Genomic DNA, 20,857 nt, shown 5'->3' on the forward strand with positions numbered 1-20,857 from the left:
CACTTCACAGCCTGCCAATGTGTTTTACCCGGGCGAGACATATATCTACTAACCACACTGACTGCTTGTGAAATATCTGGATGAGTACAAACCATTGCATATATAATACTACCGGTGGCACTAGAATATAGAATTTTCAGCATATATTCTTCCTCTTCAACTGACTGTGGTGACTGAGCAGCACATAGCCGAAAATGGCTAGCAAGAGGAGTACTCATTGGCTCAGCATTTTTTATGCCAAACCTCTCCAAGACTTTCTTGAGGTAATTTTTCTGAGTCAAAAATAATTTTCCAACTCCTCGATCTCTTTTGATCTCCATGCCAAGAATTTTCTTAGTTGCTCCAAAATATTTCATTATAAATTCACTACTCAGTTGCATTTTCAAAGTATGAATTTCTGACAAATTCTTAGCTGCAATAAGCATGTCATCAACATAAAGCAACAAATATACAAAAGAGCCATCATTTAACTTCCGGAAGTAGACACAACTATCATACATGCTCCTCGTGTAACCATGACTCAACATAAAAGAATCAAATCTCTTATACCACTGTCTTGGAGACTGCTTCAATCCATACAAGGATTTCTTTAACAAGCAAACATGGTCTTCCTTACCATCAACTTCAAATCCATGAGGTTGTTCCATGTAAATTTGTTCTTCAACTTTACCATGTAAGAAAGCTGTCTTGACATCAAGTTGCTCCAATTCCAAATCATACATGGCAACTAAACAAGCAAAACACGAATAGAGCTATGTTTAACAACAGGTGAAAATACGTCATTAAAATCAACACCATGTACCTGATTATAGCCTTTTGCAACCAATCGTGCTTTGTACCTTGCATCTTCAACCTCTGGAATACCTTCCTTCCTTTTGAAGACCCATTTGCATCCAACAATTTTCTTACCTGAAGGCGGCTTCACAAGATCCCAAGTTCTATTCTGATGGAGAGATTCAATTTATTCATTCATCGCAATCAACCACTTAGCGGAATTATCATAAGAAACTGTATCTGAGTAGGAAGTAGGCTCACCAACTTCACTTGTCTCTTCTGCAACAGACAAAGCATATGCAACCAAATTTGCATATCTTTGTGGTGGTCGAATATCTCTCCGTGGTCTATCCTTGGCTATGGAATATTGCTCTTCCTCTGGATCATCTGCGTCAGTAGACTCGGGACCACCTACTAGCATTCTTTGAGTAGAATAGTTCGACTTAAAAGAATCTGAACTACCAATCTCAAGCTCCACCTGCTTCTGCGCACTATCATTTGTACAACTAGTAGAATCCTCTTTAGAAGATAACATAGATAATTCATCAAAAGTAACATCTCTACTGATTACAAATTTTGGGGATTTAGGATCAGAACACCATAATCTGTATCCTTTCACCCTAAAAGCATACCCAAGGAAAATGCACTTTTTAGCCCGAGGCTCTAATTTTCCTTCATTTCAATGCATGTATGCTGAACACCCAAAAATTTTAAAATCAGAGTAATCAGCAGGAGTACCTGACCAAACAACCTCCGGAGTTTTAAAGTCAAGTGCTACAGAATGAGCACGGTTGACAACGTAACAGGCCATATTAATCGCCTCTGCCCAAAAGTCCTTTGTCAACCCTGCATTTGAGATTATACACCTTGCTCTCTCCAAGAGTGTTCTGTTCATACGTTCGGTCACACCATTTTGTTGAGGCGTCATCCTAACAGTGCGATGCCGAGCAATTCCTTCATTTTTGCAGAATTCTTCAAAGTCACCTTCACAAAATTCCATGCCATTATCTGTTCGAAGCCGCTTAATCTGTTTACCTGTTTGTTTCTCATTCAAAGCCTTCCATTGTTTAAAGGTTAGAAAAACATTATTTTTATGCTTCAAAAAATAAACCCAAATTTTCCTGGAATAATCGTCAATGAAAGTCAACATATACCTAGCACCACCCTTAGATTGAACATGAGCTGGACCCCAAAGGTCTGAATGAATATAGTCAAGAGTACCTTTCGTTTTGTGAACTGCCGGAGAAGTGAAGCTGACTTTTTTCTGCTTTCCAAAAATGCAGTGTTCACAAAAATCAAGTGGCCCAGTACTCTGTCCGCAAAGTAGATCCCTTTTGCTCAATATGATCAAACATTTTTCGCTCATATGACCCAAACACATATGCCATAATTTGGTGATGTCAGAATCAGACAATGATGATGACGAGACTACAACTGAGCCTGTGACAGTGGTTCCCTGCAAAATATACAAGCTACCAGACCTACAAGCTTTCATAATAATAAGGGCACTTCTAGAAACTTTCATAACTCCACCTTTAGCGGTGTATTTACACCCAAGAGCCTCTAGGGTGCCTAAAGAGATGAGATTCTTTTTTAAATCAGGAACATGTCTAACATTAGTGAGCGTCCTCACAATACCATCATGCATTTTAATTCGGATTGTTCCTCTACCAACAACATCACATGCGGCATTATTGCCCATCAAAACAATTCCACCATTACAAGATTCATATGTGGAAAACAAATCTCTACTAGGACACATGTGATAAGAACAACCTGAATCTAAAATCCATTCATTTTTAGACATCGTCCTGTCATCAATAGCAAAGAAAATATTTTCAACATTCTCATCAGATGCTACACTAGCTTTAGCGGACTCAGTAGTTTTCTCAACAAGTTTTTCTTTTTGCTTTAAATTATTTTTCAATTTAAAGCAATCAGCCTTAATGTGCCCCATTTTATGACAATATCTGTATTTCAAATTTCTATATCTGTATTTAGATATACTACTGTCAAATTCTCTTTTATCCATTCTACCCCTGACAACCAGACCCTCAGCCTGATTCTCTCTACTTTTCCCAGTGATATTCCTGTCTATCTGCTCCTTAGATTTCAGTGTAGATTTAATTTCTTGATACGAAACTGTTTCTTTTTCATAAATTAAAGTATCACGAAAATACTTAAAAGATTGGGGAAGAGAACACAAGAGTAATAGGGCCTTATCCTCGTCATCAATTTTTGTATATATATTCTCCAAATCCATAATCAAAGAATCAAATTTATCAAGATGCGAGAGTATAGATGTACCTTCAATCATCCGAAGCATATACAGTCTCTGCTTCAAGTAGAGACGATTCTCCGCTATCCTCTTCATGTACAAGGTCTTAAGCTTGTCCCACATTCTCTTAGCCGTAGTCTCCGTAGCTACCTCCCGTAAAACCTCGTTAGAGAGATTTAGAATGATGCTTGATCGGGCCTTCTTATCCATACCCGCAAGCTCTTCTTTTGACATATCATCTGGAATGTTCTCGGCTCCCTGTAGTACCAAATCAACTCTGTCTTGAACCAGAATGACCTTCATCTTGAGTTGCCACAAGCCGAAGTTGACATTTCTGTCGAATTTCTCGACAACGATCTTTGTTATTGTCATTGTTGCCAGAAGATCCAGAAACCAAGCTTTGATACCAGTTTGTTAGAGCTGACCTCAGGATATTTACCACAAGATAATTTTGGCAACCCAACAAGACAATAAAACGAAAAGAATAAAAGCGAGACAAGAACACCAGAATACCAGAACACCAGATATACATGGTTCGGTCAATTGACCTACATCCACGGACGAAGGAGGAGCAAATCACTACTGCAAAAGAGGGACAATTACAAATGCCTTAGGAAGATGTTCCTAGGCTATAAAACACATGAAAATACTAAAAAAGAAAAACCCAAACTATAAGCCCAAACTATTTAACTAAGTATGGACTTAAACCCAAAGCAAACATTTAGTTTTTCTTGTGGTGCCACTTGTGGTGCATCTGACTTCAAAGCCCAGACCCTTATTTATAGTTCCAATAGGAGATAACAAGCCTGATTTTTCCGATGTGAGAATATGAAACTTGCTAAAGTAACACATCTACATCTCTCCTCCTTCCTCATCTTCTCCTCTCCCTCCTCTCTCCTTCTTCTGTCATCTATCTCTCCCCTCTTTTCCTTATCTACCTGTGTTCTCCTCCCCCCTCTTTTTCTCATCTACGTCTGTTCTCCTCTCTCTCCTTCTTTTATCGTCTACCTCTCTCCTCCTTTCCTCATCTACCTCAGTTCTCTCCCCCCCCTCTTTTTCTTTTCTATCTCCGTTTTGTCCTTCCTCTCCATTTTTTTTCTAAAAAAAATTCGTAAGCTCAAAAAATAATAGTTTATAAACACGTGAGTGTGGATGTATACATTTAAAGTATTCTATATAAATTTTACCAAAATATTTCTAAAAATACTGTATCTCCTCCAAAAATATTTTTTTTTAAAAAAATTCTCCGAAGAAAACAACTATGAATTTAGTGTTGCAATTATGCGTAGGTCTGGATGTATCGATTTTGAATATAATACATTCGACTCGAGAAGCTCATTGAGATATGTTAAATAAATTCAAGAAATAATTCTTCTAAAATAGGTCTAACTTGGTCGATCATGTTATCGTTATATGACTGGCGTTGTCAACATATAGTTAAATATGACAAAGAATCGGTTTTAGCTGAATTAATTCACTTACCCATCGAAGCAACATGACCTCTGGTTTACCTCTCCACCATCGAGCATTTCTATTCCAAACCCTAGTTTATAGATCAAGCGTTGACTTCTTAGTTCTTAGTGCAATGTATTTTAGTGACAAATATACAGTTTTAGCTCCAAAAGTGTTTCTTTTTGGAGAGCCCCTCTCTCCATGTGAAGTCTAAAGTGTTCTCTAGTCTTGGGTTGCCTCATATAGCGAAATCTCAGGTTGAAATCATCACTTGGTGGTTGACCTCAGGTCAATCAAATTTAATGTGTTTACATACAGTTGTTGGGTTGAAATAATGAAATTGTATAGGGATTTTATGCTCAAACAATTTTCAGCTTGATAATTTGGGACACTCTATGATGGTTTCATGTTGAGTTATACTTTTTTTTGGCTCTTATTTAGAAATAATGTATGCTTAATGGCTCAATAAAAGACACCCTGGAAATAAATTGATAAGCACCCAATGACCACCTTTAAAAAAAAAAATCATACTTAAATCGCCTATTTTGAGTCAATTCAACCGCTTAATGGGCTAATTTTTTTCATTTTGACTTTTTTTTAGTGTATATTATCAAAGAAGTCATTTTGACTTTTTTTTCTGGAAGAAAATTACAAATTTCTAACAAGATTACACTATTTTTTGGGTTTGAAATAGTGTAACTCAATTGACACATATTGACTTTACTAGACTCCTTTGAAATAAATTGAGAAGCACATATTGACCACTTTTTCTAATTTTGGAGTTTTAAATGACCTATTTTTAGATGATTGAGCCTTTTAGTGGGTTGTAATTTATAATAATTGAGTAGATTTGGATCTTCTATCTCCTATTTGGTTACACATTCAAAGGTGGATTATGAAAGTAGCATCTATGAACGTTTTTAAGAAAAGTTGCATATCTTTAGAACTGAGTTACACTATTTTTGGGATCCTATTCAAAAATAGTGTAACCCATTTAAAAAACCTTTGCTTTCTATTTATGTGCTATCTGATAATTTATCCAATTGTCTGTTTACCATGCTCTTATAGGTTTGACATGAAAAACAATTTCTTCCTTATCAAGACAACACTTTATAGTGTTTTACAAGTTTGGCATTCTTGTCCGACTTTGTTTATAACTGATATTTGTTATTTATATATAGTGACTATACCAAACAAAAGTTACAGTGAAAGAATTAAATCGATTTATAATGATTTGGTGTGTAAGTCCACTCTCAATTTCTATTCCGTACATATCATCGATTTTTACTATCGATCTTTTTTCTATAATATTTCTTCTTATTATAAGCTTAGAAGGGAACCACCACACTCACTCTTTTATAAGAGATCTCTTTTGCATAACTTAGTGTTACAACTAAATTCAAAAGGGAGGAAGTGACTCTAATGCTCAGAGCTACGATACTTCACAAACTCAGGAATCGATGCTCCATCAACCAAGCCTAAGTGGGGTATTTATAACCCCCAAAAGACTTTAAGAATAGAATCAAAAAATTTAAATACTCAAAATTTTGAGGTACAAGTGATACTACCATCGACATTGCGATACTACCGTCGTAACTTTTGATGCTATAATTTTGGACACTAATAGTACTACCATCGTAAAATTTGAATTATGAATGATACCATCATCGCCCTAGGCGGTACTATCGTCATTATGGACAGTACCAGTGCCGCTATAGGCTAATAAGTAACAGTGCTTCTAATGGGCTTAATTCAACTTAGCTTGAAGCCCCATGGCTTTCTTGATAAGTTGATATTGTTTTGATAAATGACTAAAATAATATTGATCAAGACTTTGATAAATCAACCACATTTGATACATTTATGAAGCTTTGGCAATTCATTCAATTTTTCGACACTTCATCCTGTTAGGATCAAGAGCACTAAGAGGGGGGGGGGGGGTGAATTAGTGCAGCGAAAATCTTTCGACGATAAAAACGAAACTACGATAAAAATAATTTCAGTGTGAAAGCCGATTCTAAGATTACTTTAACTTAAGATCAAGCGAGATGACGTTAAAGTCAATCTATGAAGGCAGTTTACAGTTATGATGAAAACCAGAATATAAGCGCAAACTGAAATATGACGTTCGTACGAAGAAGCTGATTTACGTCTAAATGCTGATTTGTAAATCACTTGATTAGGCGAGATGCAGCTTAAGCAAGGATATAAAAGCAGTTTGTAGTTAAGATAGAAATCAAAACGTAAATGCAAACTGAAATATGATGATCGTACGAAAAAACAGATTTACGTCTAAATGCTGATTCAGAAAGTGCAAAGCTTGAAACCCGATCGTATATGCGCAGAAAGCAGTAAGCATTAGAGGAGGTTTGCAGTAAAGATAATATGCTCAAACTAAATGCAAACCGAGATTTAGAGTGGTTCGGTCAATCTTGACCTACTCCACTTTTGGCTTCCTCCATCGACGAGGTTACCGAAGTAAACTAGAGGCCTTCCTTCAATAGGCGAAGGCCAATCACCCTTTTACAATTTCACTCCTTTTGACGGGCTTAGGAGACAACCCTTACATAATTTTCTCTCCTCTCTTTACAACTCAGAATTTGGAAGAACAGAGGGAGAAGAACTTTTGGCCTTTACAACAATTTTGAGCTCTAAGAATCACAGAAAAGGATCAAGATTTCGGTGTAAGTTCATACCCTTTCAATGCTGAATGGGTGGGGTATTTATAGGCCCCAACCCAGTTCAAATTTGGAGCTCAGAACTGTCAATTCCCGGAATTCCGGGATTAGGCGGTTGCACCTCCTGACTAGAGCGGTTGCATCGCCTGGCAGAGCTCGAAGACTAAGCCTCTGGGCGGTGCTACCTCCTGTTAGGGGCGGTTGCACCTCCTGACTGAGGCGGTTGCACCGCCTGGCAGAGCTCGAAGACTGAGCTCAAGCGGTGCCACCTCTTGTCAAGGGAGGTTGCACCGCCCAATCTCGCTCGGAGACTGAGCCCCAGGTGGTGCCACCGCCTGGCTAGAGCGGTTGCACCTCCCAGTCTCGCTCGGAGACTGAGCCCAGGCGGTGCAACCTCCTGCCTTGGGCGGTTCAACCGCCTGGCAGAAATCAGGGTCCGAATGGGTTGATCCATTTGGCCCAATTTGGGTTTTTCAGGGGCCCAATTGCCTCAAGATTAAGTTAATGGGATCACCTCCCATTTCCAACTTAATCAATGTGCTAACTACGAGTTTTCCTAAGACATTTACTGCAACTTGCTCCGGTGCGTCAATCGCTTCTTCCAGCGAGCTTCCGGCGAACTTCTGTCGATCATCCGATGAACCCTCGGTGATGCTCCTGCGGACTTCCGGCAAACTCCTGGACTTGCGACGATTCACTTGGCGAGTTCCGATGAGCTTCTTTGGCAAGCTTATGGACTTCTCGGATTTGTTCCCGCAGAACTTTCGACGACTGTCCGAACTTCTGTCGAACTCTCGAACTCCCAACGTGATCATTATCTTGACTCCGGCGCAACTCCTGCTGCATGTCTCACTTTCATCATAGTTTATCCTGCACACTTATCTCAACATATAGATTAGATAACAAATGACAATTGACTTCATCATCAAAATCCGAGATTCAACACATCCAAACCTTGGACACGTCGCCCTTTCTTTCAACATATTGCCCATTCCAATGACACTTCAACTTTTCTACGATATCTAATCTTCCGATGAAATATCCGATCGTTTTGACACGATATCCAAACATGTAACTCAAAGTTCGATCTTTGGCACATTGATCAATCCATTAGCTTAATATCCAATTTTTTATGTGATAATGTCCCAACGCAATGTCTGACTCTCCTACTCGATAGTTGGCTTATTGGTGGTCTAAGTTCATAATCAAAGTATTTCCTTTGTCACTTATCTCAAAAGTATATAGTTGAATCTTAGATTTTGATGATGAAACCAATTGATGGTGTTTATGATTTGATCTACGTTTTGAGTGACATAGAAAGCTTCACCCATTGAAGGAAGATCGATAGTGGATGCCGGTGACCTCGACGGAGGAGGAATCCGAAAATGGATGTAGGTCACAATGACCGAACTACTTTAAATTCTGGTTTGCATTTCATCTTGAGTAATTTATCTTTATTGCAAGCTGTTTTACCTTGTTACTACTTTCTCTACGCTCCCATTCGCTTTCAAGTCAAGCACATTTCCGAAATCAGTTTCTAATCGAAACAAAATTTTCAAACCGACGTTTTTTGCCGCTGCACTAATTCACCCTCCCTCTTAGTGCCAACTCGTTCCTAACATATATTAGTCAAACAAACTCATTAATTGATTTATCATCAAAATATGAAATTCAACAATATTCCCCTATTTGATAATGACAACCAATTAATGATGAGGTTTTAATATGGCTCTCATGTCATAGTCAACACCTTGCTTTTGATGATACCCCTTTACCACTAATCATGCTATATAGGTCTCCACTTGTAACCAATGAGTACTATACCATCAGGTGCATTAACTAAGTTCCAAACCTTGTTGGAGTACATTATGTCCATCTAAGAATTCATGGCTTCTTGCCACTTCCCGAAGTCTATACTCGTAATAGCCTCCTTGTAAATCTAAGAATTAATATCCTCAACATCATTTCCTCTGATATGTCCCACATATTTCTCATGAGGATGTGGTACTTTGCTAGACCTATGCGAAGTTAAAACTTGTGTGCTAGGTACCTGAACAGACTCAGGTTGCAGAATAATACTTGAGTTAGGTTCTCTAACTTCACTGAACTCTATCATGCTTCCATTGTCGCCACCAAGAATATGTTCCTTCTCAAGGGACATCGCCCTCTTGGCAACAAAGACTTTTTGGTCCTCAAGATGATGGAAATAATACCCATAAGTTTTCTTAGAGTATCCCATGAACTTACATCATTCCATCATGGATTCCAACTTGTCAAGGTTGTGTCTCCTAATATGTGCAAGGTAGCCCTAAAATTTAACAATCTTAAGATCGGGCTTCTTCCATTTTCATATCTCATATAGTATATATACTACCGACTTAGTTGGAACTTTGTTCAGAAGGTAAGCTGCGGACTTTAGGGCGTATCCCCAAAATGAGACAAATAGGTGGGAGAAACTCATCATAGACTACACCATGTCTAACAATGTACGATTCCTCTTTTTTGATACACCATTGAGCTTAGGTGTATAAGGAGGGGTCCATTGGGATATAATCTCATTGTCTTTGAGTTATTGGGTGAACTCTATACTTAAGTATTCACCTCATTGATCTGATCGAAAAGTCTTGATACTCTTTCTAGTATGGTTTTTTACCTCATTATTATATTTCCTGATTTTCTCAAAAGCCTCGGGCTTGTACTTCATCAAGTATATATGTCCATACCTAAAGAAATCATCAATGAAAACAATGAAGTATGAGTAACCACATATAACTTGAGTTGATATAGGACCACATACATCATTATGTATGAGTTTCAATAACTTAGTGGCTCTCTTTCTAGTTCCGTTAAATGGAGAGTTGATCAACTTTTCATGAAAGCAAGACTCACAAGTTGCATATGACTCATAGTCAAATGAATTAAGGTATCCATCATTCAGAAACTTTTTTATTCTTTCTTCGTAGATGTGACCTAGCCTACAATGCTACAGGTATACACTGTTCACCTCATCTCATTTCCTTTTGAATGCATTTACATTCATGATATGTGGAGCAATGTCTAGCATAAATAAACTATTATGCAATGTTTCTCTAGTGATGATCTTATCATCCAATATTATTGAATAACAATTGTTCTCAGAAACTAATTTATATATACTAATTGTCAAACATGAAATAGAAATAATATTTTTGATAATAGAATGAACTAAATAACATGCATCCAATGTAACAGTAGCTTAATCAGGCAGATATAGGGTGACCTCGCGAATAGCCACCATAGTAACTTTTGCTCCATTGTCTATCTTGAGGTCCATCTTGCCTCTTGCTAATCTCCTAAGAGTTGCCAAAACTTGCAATGAATTGTAGATATGATAAGTATCATAAAAATATGATAAATGAAGATTGATCATAAATATACCTGAAGCTTCTCCAAGCTTCTATTTCGCCTTCTCTGCAATGTACTCTTTTCGGTTCCTCTTCCAATGCCCATCTTTGCCACAGTGGAAGCACTAACCTTTGTTCTTTACTGGGTCCTTCTTTGCAGCCTTTATTTTGCCTGATTTGCCCTTGCCCTTGCCATTCTTAAGGGATTTCTCTACCTTCGTTTTCTTTTTGGTCTCATCAGCATAGAGAACTAGCTTCTCTTTCTTGATGGTGCTCTTGGGCTCCTTCAACATATTGAGGAGCTCAAGGAGAGTCACCTCAAGCTTGTTCAAGTAAAAATTCATAATGAATTAAGAAAAGTAGTTTGGTAGGGACTGAAGCACAAGATCCACACACAAGACCATTTCTAGACCCGTGAACTTCTTTATCCACTCAATCATCTTAAGGACATGGTTCTGAACTAATGTCACCTTAGTCATCCTAGCGCGGAAGAGACTCTAGAATATCTCAAATCGTTGAGTTCTTCTTTGTTCCTTAAACATCAAGCTTGTGGAGATATAGGAGGATGGATCTGATATTCATTTTTTTATATTGCCACTATAACTTAGGAGTCATGGAGCCCAACATGTAACACTGAGCAAGGGTAGAATTGTCTAAGTACTTCATGTAGCGAGCAATCTCATCCTCACTTGCTCCTTCCTCAAGCATGGGTATCATTGTGTCAAGGACATATACGATTTTCTCCACCATGAGAATGATTCTTAGGTTACGGAGCTAATCCGTGTAGTTTGGACCAGTGAGGTGGTTGACATCAAGTACACCACGTAAGGGATTTTAAAGCAATATTTTTCTAACAAACAAAAGATGTAGCAGAAATAAATTACAAATAGATTTTGTATAAAAAGTAAACAATCAAGATATGTACTTCTATCTTAATCAACTCATACTATTTTCTAGTGAAACACACAACTCCCTTTAGTATATGAATCGGAGACCCCCGATGGATCTCTAGTGGGGACCAATCGATATCTTGGTGTAACCTCAAGAGACTCGACCAATCACACTAAGCCCGAAAAAGTAGGCAACTCTTGCCGATCACAACTCCTTATGATTCTCATTCTATTCGGCCTTTGAATCATCATGGTCTCGAAGGACTCGACTAACCATGATGTTTGGTTAAGTCATCACCATCATTACAAGATGAGTCTGATTTGATTATATGCCCTCGAGGGACTCAACCAAGCATATCATGTCCTTCGGTCACTGGCGACAACTCTCTATCGTAGGCAAAATCTTGAATCGTAATATAGGTGAGCCTCGAGGGACTCGACTAACTCAATTTACATTGGAATTCGATTTCTCCCTATAGTGATGGAAGGCCACGTGGGTCAATCTAATTGCCTCATACTTACTGACTTAATATTATCATGAGAGGGGATTTTGATTCGGTTTCCTAATATGACATGTCACACACATACATATTATATATATATATATATATATATATATATATATATATATATATATATATATATATATATATATATATATATATATATATATATATATATATATATATATATATATATATACATCACATGAAAATATATATACATATCCAGTAGGTGTATAAGCAATCACATATCACATATGAGCAATTATACCGGATGATCACAGACCGTAACCTAATGTGATCAGGCTCGAGCCAATAGGCCCAATCACTTGCATCACGATTTGTGTGCATCGGTGCATCTCCACGCCCTATGATTGTGCTTATTGTCCTCATCGGTTCTATCGATATCTTGGTGCATCTCCATGCACCGCGATCATCCGTCTCGGCCTCGTGGGTCCTATTGTCAGCTCCACGCTCCCCCCACGTCTCCTCGTATAATTACAATATAATCACAAGCATGCAGACCCGATAATAAATGAGAAAAAAAAAATGGAGGCTCATAGGCCCCAATAATAACAATAATCATATCACATACACACATACATCACATCATATGATCCATCTCGGCCTCTTAGGGAACCCTACACTTAGGTGTCCCATGCGGCCAAGAAACCCTAATTGCTAGGGTTACTTGCAGCCAGGAATCCCTGGCCATAGGATAGCCTTGGGCATCCAGGAAACACTATCCCCCAAGGTCCCCTTTGCAGCTAGGAAACACTGGCTGTAAGGTGTCCATGGGCGGCCAGGAAACCCTGGCCGCCTACTTGCTCCATGTGGCCAGGAGTCCCTTGTTGTAGGGTCACCTAGGCGGTTAGGAAACCCTAACCGTTAGGGTTCCCTATGTAGCCAAGACTCCTAGCTGCATGGGAGACCTCTGCCATGGCCAAGAGCTTGTTGCTCTAAGCTAGATAGCCTTTGGCCAGGCCAAGAGCAACAAGTTATGCTTTCGACCAAGGTTGCTTGTAGCCTTCGACCAATCTATAGGGTAGCAATAGTTGCTCCCTTTTCTCCCTCTTTTGCGTCAACAATTTTGACATCAAAAGACTTTTATGAAACAACTCTCAACAGTGAGAAATAGTGATATCCAAATCTAAAAACTACAATAAAAAAAATCACAGCAACAATGTATAAAACTATTCTACGCGATTCTGATAGCACTGTTGAGAAATTTGATCAAAGCATCACATGCATAGTGAAAGAACATAAAACAAAAATCTAGATTTTTCAAAAAAAAAATATCTTGTTGTCGTGCAATGATTAGTATGCAAAAATCGTAAAACCAAAAACCACACGTATCTTGTAAGATGTGTTACCTAGGGAGATTGTATATCCCTAAAAAATCTCATATTAATAGGAGAGAATGAAAGAGGTCAACTATCCTCTCTAGTAATGATCCACATGGTATATAGGGCGACAACGCTCTTCAAATCGCAACACAATCTTCCTCTCCACGTGTACCATAAGATTATACCATGATTAAGAAGGGGCCGACCCTTCTTATTATCCATAAGTCCCAAACTAGAACCGTCGACTGAAGGGGAGAGGAGAGAGAGGAGAATAAGAGGGGCAATCAAGAGAAGATTAGCCTATGTCACCTTTTGGCCTCTCCTATTTATAGAGGTTCCTACAATTTAATCATAATTGATCTTGCCCTATTGAGTATTAGATCTTTATCCAATTACTTAAACATATTAGATTAGTGGATCTGTATCCAATAATCTCTTAGTGGGTCTTACTCAAAATCTCCAATAATTCAAAAATTTATTGGATATGTAATAAGATCACACCTTTAAAAATATGTTTAGTTTTCAAAAGTTTGCAGCAGCACATCACAAGTAAAATTACCAAATGAATGAAATAAGAGTAAAAAAAAATCTAACACGGAATGTAATTCTATTGTCAGCAGAGACGTATCCAACACTCCAAGCTAAAGAAGCAGCAGTTGTTGCAGCTCCATAGGGTTTACATTACAAATCTCTATTGCGAATTGCAATAAACATGACAATTCTAACATTAGTTCAAGTATAAAATACATTATCGATATGTAAGAAATTTTATATATTGATAATTATTGCAGTATTAATATCATGAATATTATATATTAAAATATCTTATGAGATATCCGTAGATGCACTTAACGTCTTATTTGAGTTTTTAATCTCTGAGAAGGTGACGCTAAGAGCCAGTCACTCCGATGATCGGAGTTTTTATTTTCTATCCCGACAAACAACACAGTCTCATCGGAGATCCCTCCATCGATGCTGTCACTTTCCTCTGCTCTTTCCTGTAGTTGGAGGGCAAGCTCAAGGTTCCGAACCACATCAACCATGGATGGTCGTTCCTTCCCAGTATCAGCCAAACATTTCACTGCAGTCTGTACAAACCACTTGAAACTCAGTGGAGCAATCTTATCCTTCAAGTAGGGATCAATGATCATGTCGAGCATGCCATTCTTTTGGCAGTGCAGTGCCCACTCCGACAAGCTCACCTTTTCATCTGAAAGCATGGGGTTAAGAGCTGGCCGAGCACACAGGACCTCAAACAGCACGACCCCAAAAGAGTAGACATCAGATTTCTCTGTGAGCTGCATCTTTCTAAAGTACTCTGGATCGAAGTAACCAAAGCTTCCCTTCACCACCGTGCTGACATGGGACTCGTCGGCGTTCGGACCAATCTTCGAGAGCCCGAAATCTGAAACTTTTGCAACCCTTTTGTCATCTAACAGTATGTTTGTTGCCTTCACATCTCGATGTATGATGGTATGCTTGGCACCGGTGTGAAGGTAATGCAGACCAAGTGCAGCCCCGATGCAGATCTCAAGCCGCTGTTTCCATGGAAGAGGCGGCTTCTGTGTCTTGCAGAGATGCTCGCGGAGGGTCCCCTGGGCCATGTAATCGTAGACTAGGATCATCTCACAGTTCTCCTCACAGTAACCGATCAAAGAGACAAGGTGGTGGTGTCGGAGCTTGGAAAGCATCTCAATCTCAGTCCGGAATTGATGGACACCTTGCTCGGACATCGGGTTAGCACGCTTGATGGCTACCTTTGTGATCCCACCATCTATCTCCCCACGGTAGACCTTTCCGAACCCACCAACTCCAATAAGAAGGGACTCATCGAAGTCATTTGTGGCAGCTTTTATCTCTGCAATGGAGAAGTAGCGGCAGCGGTTGGACTCAGCCGACGCAGCGGAACGTGTGTTGCCATAGAGGGAGAGATGCGACAAACCATAAGGCCCATTGCTTGTAGCTGCACCCTTCCCTTCCTTCATCATCATCTTCTTCTGGCATTTGCACATTCCAATCAGGCAAAAACCAGCGAGTAAAACAGCAAAACCTCCGACCACGCCACCAACAATAACAGGAACGTCACTCTTATGTTTCGCACTCCCCTTCCTGAGATCTCTAGGATCATCGTAGAGCTGCGAGCGTGCTCCTGGATTAAGACCAGCCAGGCTGTTATTACTGTTCTGCAGCTTGAACACCTCAAGCCCATTCAAGATGGCATCATAATACTCTGGTTTGGAGAGTGTATCTGGATGAAGCGCAACCCACAGATCCATCTGCCCTCTTCCCATTGTCCTCACCACATAGTCCTTGAACACAGGGATACCGATCCCGCCACTCCAACCAATGACATCAGCTTCTTCTGTTGCAGTCTGGTTATTAAGGTAGATGTCAAAGACTCTGGTTTTTCTTCACTATCGGAGACTGGATTTCACAGAAATGTAGCCGGACAAGGTAATAGAAGCCAGCATCCACAGGGAGAATCCAGGTTAAATTGTAGTTCAAGTTCACCTGTGCATTTGGACCCATTGATCTTGCTGTGGAGTAGACATCCGGTGGTGCAATGTAACTTGGAACACTGGTCGGGTATGTGATGGTAACATTCGGATCATTAGAGTAGGTCACACCAAATGCAGCCCCATAAATGTAAGGCGAGTCGTCGTCCCAAGAGCGGAACAAGCCGGAGTCTTCGATGGGGGGAATTGCTTGCCCACCTACATTGAGCCAGTAAACTGTCTCCAGAGCTTGGTCGGGATCGATAGTGTAAACAATATGACCATCATCTCCATCGACAAGCAAAGGTGTTGCTGAGCTAAACAAGTCGGGGATTGATACAATCTCGATACCGTTAATGAAGGCATAGGAGTTGGGATGGGCGGTTGATGGAATGAAACTGAGGTTTAGGCCGCCGGTAGAGACGTTTACGGAGTATTCACGGATTAGATACGCGAAATTTAGGGCATCAGCAGTTAGGTAGGAGCTGAAGTTGTGAAGAAGGGTGTAAGGGCCAGATGTGACGGAGAAGAAGGCATCGGAAACGGCATGGTTGGAGTAATCGGAAGGGTAGAAATGGAGGCGGATAAATTTCCGGCCGGCGCTGAGAGGGAAGCGGTAGGTGAAGGGAGAAGTGAAGACCCGAGCGGTCGAGTACGGGACCGTGGAGACTGATGGATCTTGATGTAGAGCATCGAAGCTGCCGCCGCCGTTCAAGGAGGGGGCGTACCTGGTTCCGGTGTCGCCGGTCCAGGATCGTCCGTCGAAGCTAGATGCCTGGCCGGAGGCGCCGCAGTTGAGGAGGATGTCGTCTCTTGGCACGTAATAGGTGGTGTTGTCGACAGCAACGACGACCAAAGTAGCCGCCAATAGCGAGAAGGCGAAGGAGGCACAGAGAAAGGAACGGAGCTGCATCAGAGACCATGACTGATCCAGGAAAAGGAACCCTAAATCCATCAAAAATCGGATTTTTAACGAAGAAATCGATTGGCCTCACTCTACTCTCCCGAACTCAGCAGGGAAAATTAGCATTCAACATCTAAATCTTCAACTCTCGGCCTCACGTTCAGCTAAAAGCAGAGGAAAACCAGCTGATATTGCATCAAAATCAACCCTAGAAACAAGGGAGAAATCAGGCGGTAGAGAGAGTTACCACGAAGAACCGCGAGAGAGTTGAAATGGGAGTCGCGGAGGGAGGCGTTCACGATATGCGTCTGCGCCACGAACGTCGCAAGCAAGAGATTGCAGGAGTCCAGATTTTTCGAGTGAATAGGATGAAGTCTGCGTCAACACCAACTCATCCACGGAGTCAACATAAAGACTAGCGTCGACTCGAATTTGTTATTCATATGCAATTAATCGACCAAAGAGTTGACTTCAGTGGGGGATGTTTGGACTAATGAAGTATAATGAGGTTAAATTATATATATAATTATAAAAAATTTTTATTAGATATATTTTCTCTCTTAGCATCTTCATTTCCAAAACTTTTTGCTTGCCGCCTTTGCCCTTTCATTTGTGGACGCTATTTTTTTTAATCAAATCAATATTTTTTGGATTGTAAATTCATTAAGGGTTCACTATTAGTTTATCATATTTACTATATATTTAATAGGATTGAGGATGATAGAAGATTATGATTGAGGATCAATGATAAAAGTAAATCTGGTTAAGTTTATTATATTTCAAATACGATCCGCAATTAACCAATATTTGAGGATCAATTAATATGATTCATGTGTATGATTAAAGGATAATCAATCCCTCCTCAAATATGTATAAATATATAATATGAATGAAATCATCTTTTTCATAACTTGAGCAAGGCTTCCTCTTCCTTGCTCTTGATAATAGTTATTCATTTTCTTTATTGATGTTACTAGCAATAGTGATTCATCTGCCTCCTAATTCTAGTCACAACAACGTAAATTGCACATTGCATGTGTCTCCTTACTCCTACACCGACATCTCCTCCTCCCACTTAGATGCTTCCTCTTCCTTGCTACTTGATAATAGCGAATCCTTTTTTCTGTTGATGTGCCCAGCAATAGTGATTCCTCTTCCTCGCAACTTTTTTCTACTCACCATTCTTCACTCGTCTCTTTCTCACCACAACACAAGCTGCACGCTACATGTATCTCCTTACTCCCACACCGGTGTTTCCTCCTCCCACTACAGGTGACTCTCCCACTATAGATAGCCCCCCATCGGTGACTCTTCATCGACCACCTTCTCGCACCACAAACGGTGTTCCCTCCTCTCCAACTTTTGGCCAACAGTGTGTTCCTCACTATTGGCCATTAGCAACATAATATATCACAACATCGGGGCATATCACAGGCCCCCATAGATCTACTCGTGTCTGTTCATAGTAAACATCTGACCTTTTCTTATAGTATAACCTATCTTCCATCCAATGTTGACTTTTTTTTTTTCAATGCTGCATCGACATTAAACAATGTTGATCTAATTTGATATTATCTCTTCTCCCTCGATAATATTGCATCCAATTACATCATTTGAGAAATTTAAAACTTCATAACTATAATACTCATGTACATATATTAATAACATAAAAAATTTATTTTTAAATAATATTTTGAGCTTTCACATATTGCTTTAGAAGTTTTAGATTATATATATGACTTATTTTTTATAATGATGATGCATATTTATTATGCAAATATCCTAGTACTTTGATAATAACAACATTTATTTTGCCAATTGCATGACAGAGATTGAGGTGGTTCTTGCATTAGTTGAGAATATATATTATTGAATATAAAATTTAACAATTATTAGTGATTAAAATCTAAAAATTCTTTCATTTATGAAGGAGATATGTTTAGAAGCAATTCATGATTGTTGCATGATTTATCTATCGAAAAATCTTATTATCGATAAAATGTTACAAAGTTATTTTGGGCTGTTGCTAGAGCTCCAATTTTATATAAGTTTAATGAATCCATTGCAAAAGTTAAGAAAAAAAAATCTAATGAAAGAAAAAAATAAATACAATATTATCATACCCCATAAATTAACACATTCAAGATGTGTGAACCTATCTTAAATCAAGAAAATTTATAATTCATCAATAATCTAATCTAGGATCCAAACTAACATTTGGGGATATTAAAAATAATTCTAACATTATTCACATATATAAAACCTATGCAGTTTATAATCATACACCGTATCACTTGAAATACTTTAGAAATATTTTAGAAATATTTTTGAGCATATCAATGATATATGAAATATTTCAAAGTATATTAATATTGTATGAAATATTTTGAAGCATATCAATGGTATATAAAATATTTTAGAATATATCAATGACATATAAATTATTTCGGAGCATATCAATAGTATATAAAATATTTTGGAGTACATCAAAAAAACAAATAAGAAACATAAGTTCAAATATCACATTTGATGTTACATTCATTTTATTCTTATCCAAAGCTCACGTAGAAACTCATAAGCAATGCTTTAGATATCATATAAAAAATATAGAGGGTGAAATGTGATCATAATATAATATTATCCATCCATTTCTATTTGATTACCAAATATAAGTCTTCCACGTTTGGAAACTCCATCCACCCACATCTGGATGAAGTCAAAAGGGGGCTAGTAGAGCATCGCGAGCTCTAAATATAACTCTCTTTTTTTACTTCTAGTAAAGGTTTATATTATTCCACAAATACTAGAGTATAAAAAGGATATTATGAACAATAAATTTAGCATGTATCGATGTTGAATCTCAGATTTTGATGATGAAACCAATTGATAAGTGTTTATGATTTAATCTGTGTTTTGAGTGACGTAGGATGCTTCGATCAAGATAAGACAATTAAAGCAGGAAGAATCATGTTGGGCTAGTGGAACATGTCAGAAGATTGGACGCCGAGCCGGAGGATCGGTCGACGTATCGATAGAAGGCTTCGGGCCATGGATTCGGGCTTCGGGCCAAGAAAAGCGAATATTGCGCCAAGGATATCGGAGTTGCGGAGTCAACTGGTTGATTGGGCAATAGGCCGCAAGAGAGGACGATACGCCGAAGAATCGGACGAAGCGTCAATGGACCAATGACATGCCGGACAACATGATTCATGCTTAGTATTAATTGTCTAGATCGAAGTGTGTTTTTACATGTGTAGGATTAACTACAATAGCAAGGTATAAAGCAAAATAAAGTTCCGGAGTCAAGGACGTGATTTCGTTGGGAGTTTGAGAGTTCGTCGGAAGTTCGTCGGAAGGTTTACCGAGAAGTCCAGGAGCTTGCCAAAGAAGCTCGTCAGAACTCGTTAAGAAGATCATCATAAAGTCCAAGAGCTTGCCGGGAGTCCGCCGGAACATTACCGAGAGATCGTCAAAAGTTCGGCGGAAGCTCGTCGGAAAAAACCAAGACTTACGGACTTGTTTAGCTTAAGTATATCTTAGAATTCGTAGTTAGCACATAATTGAGATTAAATTTGGGCCAACCAATTAGGGGTTAGTTGGGCCCATGTAAGCATTGTGTTGGGCCCAATGAGAGTCCCAAACAGTGACCCAAGAAGTGGCACCGTCGTGGCACAGTCTCTGAGACTATGTCAGGCGGTGGTACCGCTAGCTTGGGCGGTGGTAACGCCCAACATAGTGTCAGTGTCAGACTGACACTAGCGGTGGTACCGCCTGTACCCAGAAGACCCGGGATGAGATGTTTTTAGGCTCCAAGTTTGAATCAACTTAAGGCCTATAAATGCCCCTCCTATCCTTGGTTAACTAACATAAGCACAGAGAGTTTTAAAGTGAGAAAACACTGTAGAAATCACTTGAGAAATCCCTCCTCTAGCTTAAACTTAGAATTCTATTTAGAGAGGAGTGTGAGTGATTGTAAGGGTTATCTCCTAAATCCAGTAAAAGGAGAAGAGGGGTGTAAAAGGTGGTTAGTCTTCGCTTACTGAAGGAAGACTGATAATGGATGCCGGTGGCCTCGATGGAAGAGGAATCGTTGAAGTGGATGTAGGTCATGATGACCGAACCACTCTAAAATCTAGTTTGCATTTACTTTGAGT

The 20,857-nt window shown here is 39.1% G+C and overlaps 1 pseudogene; it reads right to left on the minus strand.

Moving 5' to 3' along the window:
- Positions 1-13,894: 13,894 nt before the first annotated feature.
- On the minus strand, positions 13,895-17,046 carry LOC135671282 (receptor-like protein kinase FERONIA; annotated as a pseudogene).
- Between the last annotated feature and the right edge of the window lie 3,811 nt (positions 17,047-20,857).

The sequence above is a fragment of the Musa acuminata genome, unplaced genomic scaffold (genome assembly GCF_036884655.1).
Source record: "Musa acuminata AAA Group cultivar baxijiao unplaced genomic scaffold, Cavendish_Baxijiao_AAA HiC_scaffold_1138, whole genome shotgun sequence".
In the NCBI taxonomy this organism is placed as follows: Eukaryota; Viridiplantae; Streptophyta; class Magnoliopsida; order Zingiberales; family Musaceae; genus Musa; species Musa acuminata.